Consider the following 7,890-nt stretch of genomic DNA (forward strand, 5'->3'; position numbering starts at 1 on the left):
TAGTTCTCAAGTGTGAACTTTGTTGATAACAACATTGTGTCCCAATGTCACGTAAAATATAAACAAACACACTCTCTCGATATCTGTGCTCATGTGTGGCTTTAGTTTTATGGTGTGTGGCTTCCTGGGTGACATCTTCCAAGCACAGATGGTCGAAGCTATGCCATCAGAAGTTACGTGTGGTCATGGTGACTTGGTAAAGCAGTAATCATAATTAATATTTTAACCTACCATAGCAATGTTAGGCATTTAATGTTATTTAGAAGTCAGGTAGGCATTTTTATTTGGTTATAAGGGTACTTCCACACCTTAGCAGTACCTGACACAGAGCCCATCACACTTTACAATCACCTCCTGCCCCATCCTGCATCTTTAGCCAAGTGCCCAAACCTTGCTTTTGATTTTCCTGTCCATTTTCATAATAAAAGTAAATGCCACTTTTATTTAATTTTCTTGAAAATCACTGAACAGAGTAGATTTTAAATGTTATCATCACAAAAAATATTGTCTATTTTTATTTTTTTTAGCCAGCTTGGCTTCTACAGCTTCTCAAAACAAAGCAGAATCCCCCACAAGATTATGCATAAAGGAAGATTGCTCAATGAAAAGTGAACAGATGATAACTTTTTTGTCACAGCAAATAGTAAGACATTCTACTTAATTTGCAGGGAATTTGGGCAAGTTCTCAAAGACTGTAATTGGAAAAGGCATCATATGCAAAAACATGCTGCCAAATTAAATGTATATGTAGACTTGTGTCATAAGGACAAAGTAGTAGAACTGAAAAAAGTCTGTCTTCTCAACAAAAATTTTTTTTTAAGTTACAACTCAGACACATTTCATTGTACAAACTACCTATATGGTAGCATATTTAATAGCAAAAAAATCAAAACCATTTACTCATCATGAGTTTATTGAGCAATGTATGAAAAACATGATAGATATAATTTTCCCTGAAAAAAAAGGAGGATATTTCTAAAATCAGTTTGTCTCATCAGACTATATCTAGGTGAACTGAAGAAATTAGAAAATATATCAAAAGAACTTTGGAGAGTAAAGCTACTAACTTCAGATTATATGCTTTGGTGATGGATAATAGCACTGATGATACAAAAGGGCTCAACTTGACATTTTTATTAGCAGTATTAATGATAAATATAATATCACTGAAGAAATGGAATGGCTTCTTTAGTGCCATTTAGAGACATAGATGAATCAAGAGATTTATACAAAGCAGTAAAAAATATGTTAAAGTTATTTTTTAGTCTATTGTCAATATTTGATGTAGTTATTGATGGTGCCCTGGCCATGGTAGGTGGCCATTAGAGGGACCTGTAAAATTAATGGAAGATGATGCAATTACCACCCAAAACTCACATTTAATGAAGTATCATTGTATAGTATATCAAGAAAATTTATACACAAAAGCTTTAAATCTGGATAACATCATGCCAATTGTCATCAAGGTTATGAGTTTCAAAAGCACCAAAGGATTGAATCACCACCAATTCCAGGAATTCCTTAAAAGCACTGATGTTGACGCTGGCAACATCATTTACTTTTCGGAAGTAAGATGCTAAGTTAAGGCCAAATGTTGAAAAAATTTTACAATTTGCAGCATATTATCAAGTCACTTATGGCATCAAAACTAAATTTGTGCCAGAACTTTACAATGAAAACTGGTTTACAGATTTGGGCATTTTTAGTAGATAATAGCACTCATCTACAAGAATTAAACATGTGTCTTCAAGGTGAAAATCAACCTATTAATACAATGTTTTAAACCATACCAGTGTTCCAAATGAAACTGAAATTATAGCAAGCTCAAACTATGGCAAACAATTTTATGCATTTTGACATGTTGGCTAAACATAGTCTTGTGAACAGTGAAAAATATACAGGCTTGCTTTCAATTTGATGCAAGAATTTAAAAGATTTCTGAAAAAATAACATTTTGGTGCATTTGCAACTCCATTTTCAGTTGACTTAAATAAGTTACCTACCAATTTTCAAATGGAATGTTGAGAGCTACAATCCGACATTCAATTTAAAGAAAATTTTGATCATGTCTTTTTACTGGACTTCTATAGGTTCTGTCTTCCCAGAGACAACTATACTTTGCTTCACAATCATGCCTTCTTCCTGTTATCACTTTTTGGTACTACCTATATTGGTAAACAACAATTTTTAAAAAATGAAGCACATTAAGATTAAAATTAGAACCAAAATATCTGATGAGCACCTTAAGAACTACTGAGAATTGCAACTACTTCCATCAAACCAGATATTGATGCATTAGTTTTTCAAACGCAATGCCAAATATCCCACTAGTTTTATGTTGCCCATTTTTACTTTTATAATAAAATATTTTCAAACATCCAAAGTTGTTTTATTACTTAGATACGTACATCTTCTATATTAGTGATTGCAAACCTGTGACCTGCTCAATGATTTTAAAAAACTCTCTCAACAGACCACTGCATAACATAATTAGAATAACTATGTTAGGATAATTATGTTAGGATATGTTTGCTTATCTGTGGTGGCAGATATCATGAAAATTATGCACGGATCTGTCTTTTTTGTTGTTGTTGTTGTTGTTAGCTTTCCTTGGTGTTTGTATATTTAATGTGTGGTCCAAGACACCTCTTCTTCTTCCAGTGTGGCCCAGAGAAACCAAAAGGTTGGATATACCTGCTTTAGAAAATAGTTAATCACCTTAAAAAAATCCTTTTTGCTTTTAGAAAAGGATTTATTTGGTATAATGAAGTTCAAGTGGATGGAAGAAATTCACAGATACTCCTTTATTTCATAGATATGACATCTATGTGGGTGTGTATGAATTGCCCCGAGAAATACCTTCCCCAACAAAACTGTTAAGAAGAATGTATTACTTTGTTTCCCCTAAGTCAGTAAAGAAGGTTCCAATGACAGCCAAAGGGGCAGTAACAATGGCAAGGAGGGGCTGGCAGGGAAATGCAATGTCATCCAGCCTTTACCCCCTGCCTCAGCCACTGCGCAGATTGTCACAGCAGCGCCATGTACTCCAATTCCTCCTTATCTTGACTTCCTCCTGCTCCAGATTCCACCTTCTTTATCCCATTCGCTATAAGAAAATGCATTGTATATTCACTAAATCATTATTTCCTCTGAAATTTAGAGGAATATTATATTAAATAGGGTTCTCCAGAGATCTAGAACCACTAGGCTCTATATAGACACATAGAGATTTACTATGAGGAAGCGGCCTAGGCAGTTATGGAGATTGAGAAGTCCCAAGATCTTTTGTCTGCAAACTAGAGACTAGGAAAGCTGGTGGTATAGTGGAAATCTGAGTTTCAAGGCCTAAGAACCAGGAGCTCTGATGGCTCAGGGCCGGAGAAAATCAGTCTTCCAGTTAAGAGGGAATTTGCCCTTCCTCTGCCTTTTTGTTTTAGTCAGATCCTCAATAAACTGGATGGTGACTGCCTATGCTGACGAGGGTGGATCTTGTTTACTCAGGCTACTGATTCCAGTGCTCATCTCTTTTGGAAACACTCTCACAGCCACACACCCAAAAATAACATATCACTTTTATAATGACATCCCTTAGGCAGTAAAGTTGACTCTTAAAATTAGCCATTACAAATATTATTTCAAATGTTATTTTTACATTAATATTCTAATAGAACTATCATCATCATGTATGTTTGTGTGTCCTCACTTTTGCCCATAAGGTATAAAGGGAAAAGAAGGAAAGAGAAGGAAGAAGAAATTGCTAATGGAAATCCTTACCAAAAGAAAAATTAAAAAGCAAACAACCTCCCCCTCAGAGATCCTTGCGTATGCTCTCAGGAAAAAACCATAAAGAAGTGCAAACTTTGGTTGCCTTAGAGGGTGGTAGTTAACCCTGCCTTTGGGGAGGGTATTAGCACAGGTGTAGAAATTGACAAGATGTTTTCTCTGTAACAACCCCTGTCCTACCAAAATCATATCAAAGTATGAGAAGAAAGCAGAAGAGAATATTTGGAATTAAAATTGACATGTATTTTGGTGCTTTATTAAAAATAAAATCACTACACATAATACAACTTTGATGTAAAAATTACCTTAGGACTACACCTCATCCATAAGTTGATGGCTGCCTGTATGAAACTGAGCTTTGGCCAGCCCGGTAAGCTGAGAACTGTGATAGTTTTGAACAGGCTGTCATGAATAGTTTACACAGGGTCTTACCATTTTTTCTTCTTTTTTTTTTTTGCCAAAAATGACACAAATAGCATATAAGGTAACATAAATTAACATACTCCTAGATAAATCCACTGGAGAGAAGAAAGTAAATTTTTCTTTTAGGCTTCATAGTATGAACTAGGTAAACAAAAGGCCCACTCAATCAAAATAAATACTGCTAATAAATATATGTTCTAAAATAATATTTCTAAAAAATATTAATTTATATCTGTTAAAGTGTGCATACAATGTTTTTCTTTATAGATCCATTATGTTTGTTGGGAATTCTACCACTCACATGCAAAACTATACAAGGATGGTAATTTCTCAGTTGTTCTAGCACACTTTCAAGTTATCAGTTAGGTGTTTTTTTTCTTTAATAAAAAAATAAAGTCTTGTGGAAACATTTCCTCTAACAGAAATCCTTTTGATATTTTTTCATTTCTGGTTGTATACTATGGCATCTTTAACTTTTAATGAAATTTCTCTTAAAATTTACAAAAAGATTTTGTCTTAATTTTATTAAGAAAATAACTCACTCATGAACTTTTCCTCTAAAACACCACCAATCTATTAAACTAATAGTCCTTCCAGAGTTTTTCTTATTTTTTTGCCTATTTTCCCCTACCTCTCTTACAGAAAAGTAATAAAGCAATACTTACCAAGATAATTTTTGATAAATAAATATTTCTTCCAACTATTTTTGTCTCATATTTTTCGATTATTAATATCAGTGTAAACTTATACTGCAGCAGAGGCTTTAATGTTTATTCTGAAATGTTTACCTCTGTTTGCATCATCTTAGATGAGACCCAAATGTCTTATTGTTGAGAGTTTTTTTGCACAAACATCAATACCATTGGTTAACTTATCCACATTAAAATCCAACACCCTAAGCTACTTAAAACTATACATTTTATTCTAGACTCATTAGACCCCAGGCTTTTAAGGATTTTGTCCATTGCTGAACTGCTGAAAGATCCTTTTATTAATGTCAAACTAAGTCTGGTCACAAAGCCTGCGATAGCCATGTGGAAACTATTCTAGCAGCCACACTAATGGAGCAGCAGATAAGCTCAAGGCCTTTCTAGCACTTTGACATACCTTTGGTTTGACAAGTGACAGCTTCCTGACATTTTTGATTTCTCCATGTGATGTATGCCATTTACCACATCACCATTTGTTAAATGAAACAAATAAGATGTAATAATGAAATAAAATTGCTCCGCGTCATTAATCAAATCCGTTCCTGATCTTCTTATTCTTTTGAAAAAACACAATGCAATTCTTCAATTAAACTTTTGTTTTCATGCTCATGGGGCTATTTAGAAAGGTTAATCTTTTTCTGTAGACGTAGAGTAAATCTAAATTACAAGATTCTGATTGCCGCCGGGAGGCAGTGTGGTGTCATGGAGAATATAGAGAGCCTTACTAGTGGAGCGATCCAGCCTAAAAGCTTTGACATTTCTCTATGTCCTTTTAAATGGAATGTGAATGAGGCTTTAATGAAATGACCAGGCCCTTAACAAATGCGACTTTTTCCCCCACAGTTTCCTCTCATTTTTTCTCCTTTCCCCTCATTCATCTGCTGTCCATCTTATTTTTCATTCAGAGAAGTTAACAGGTGTTGATGTGTTAAATCCACTGCTTTAATGCAATCTGTAGTACTTTGGGAAACTTGTCATTTCTGAAAGAAATGGTATCTCTTTAGGTTGGAGCCACAATTTCCAACTATCTTCAGCTACTGAAAATCCCTATTGAAAAGGAATGGACCTGTAGTGCTTGTGAATTGAACATAAAGTTGTTCCTTACATAAAAGGGAAATTAGTCAAATAAAAAAGACATACATTTCTGATATTCTGTCCCCATATTCACATCTTTTGTAAATGTCACAAGAAAAATTCCAGTGAGAAAGCAAGCACGAAGTCTCAGTCATCGGGGCTCCCCTAGCTCCACAGAATCGGAACCCCACGCTCCTGCCCAGTGCGGTGCTGCAGCCCTGCCAGACAAGAGCTGGAGCGGGGACAGACAAGACTCCCAGCATGCCCGGCGAAAGCCCACCCCCCAGGTTAGGGCTAACAGCACGCTCAGAGCGGTGGTCACCTTGCTGGGCACCTGACAGTTATCCAACCTATCCTGCCTGCGTTAGCGAACATGGTCAGGGAGGCCCACGTAAGTCTGTAATTGGGACCTCGTGTCCCCAGAACATGCCAGAGTCTGACTTGTCTTTCCTGAAGTTTGCGTCTTCAGGGACCAGCCGGCAGCAGGGGCCGCTCTCATCTTGCTCTGGTTGTGCCTGCCCGCTCCGCCCCTTCTCTCAGCCCCGCCCCCAACCCCGCCCCAGCCCCGCCCCCTCGGTCCTGCGGTCAGTTGGCGCGAAGCTAACCGCCCTTGGTCTTGTCTGCACTCAGGCATTTTGGGAGCCCTGGGGAGAAGCTCCCTGGTAAGTGTCTGAAATCCTCAGTTTACTGCCTAAAATGAAAATAACCGGTCTCCAGTAACTTGGCACTAGTCTTTGCCACCTTCCCGCTCTGCCTTGAGGCTGTCACACATCCCCCTCCGCACTCCAGGAGCACCCCGGACTGGCCGCAAGCCCACACCTGGCTCAGGGCCTCTCAGGAAGACGCCTGCCACGGGGAAGACCTGCTTCATGGTTAGGAAGCTCAGCGGCACAGGGAAGGGCCCCTAAGCTGTTTGGGGCCACATCCACCACCACTCTGACCCTCACCCAGGCTGGTTCCCAAGACTTGGGTGCCTTAGTGTGGCCGTAACTACCTCAGTTATCCAACCTATCCTGACAGGCTGACAGGACCCAAAGCGCCCCTTAGTCCTTCCCCACACATTAGGAAAGTCCGTGTACTGAGGTAACACAACGACTGCACTTCGGCCCTGAATGGATGGGCCTTAGAAGCTTTTTAAAACATCCCTTTTCAATGGAACCACTTAAAAATTTGCTGTTGGAACTTAATAGTGATTAATTCTCTTCATCCATTTTTCTATTCACTTTTCCCTATTAAGCACTACACTACTACATGTTTCTGAAACTGGAGTAAGCACGGCTTCAATTCCATGCAGGGAGGATGCTGACAAGAATATGTGTGGTAAAACTAAAAGGAGCATCGATTTTACTGCAAGATTCAGAGAAAAAAATTAGTGATTTCCAAGGTAAGCAATTAAAACTTGGAAACAAGGCTGGAAAATCATCAGCCCTTAATAACTGTCAATAATCTGTGTTCCTGATATGTCAGATATTTTTCCAAGAAGAAAACTCTTAGGATAATGTCTGTTATTCTTTTTTTTTTTTTTTGGTTTTTGGCCGGGGCTGGGTTTGAACCCGCCACCTCCGGCATGTGGGACCAGCGCCCTACTCCTTGAGCCACAGGCGCAGCCCATGTCTGTTATTCTTAATAGTAAAACGTTAGACACCTAGCAAGTCAATCAAAAAACTTCCCTTGCCAGCTTTGTAAATGACAATATGGCCTTTTATGATATTTATAGTTGGGGAATTGACCTTTTGTATCTAAAAATTTAGGTGTTTAACCAATTTTTAGAATTTTTCAACTATTCTAATAGTTGAAAACTTAATTATAATTATTACTTAACCAATTTTTAGAAGTTTTCAACTATTATAACTATTATAATCAACTGTTATTGATTTCCTTTTGTACCCCACTTAATTTT

Source organism: Nycticebus coucang, chromosome 15 (genome assembly GCF_027406575.1).
Source record: "Nycticebus coucang isolate mNycCou1 chromosome 15, mNycCou1.pri, whole genome shotgun sequence".
Lineage (NCBI taxonomy): Eukaryota > Metazoa > Chordata > Mammalia > Primates > Lorisidae > Nycticebus > Nycticebus coucang.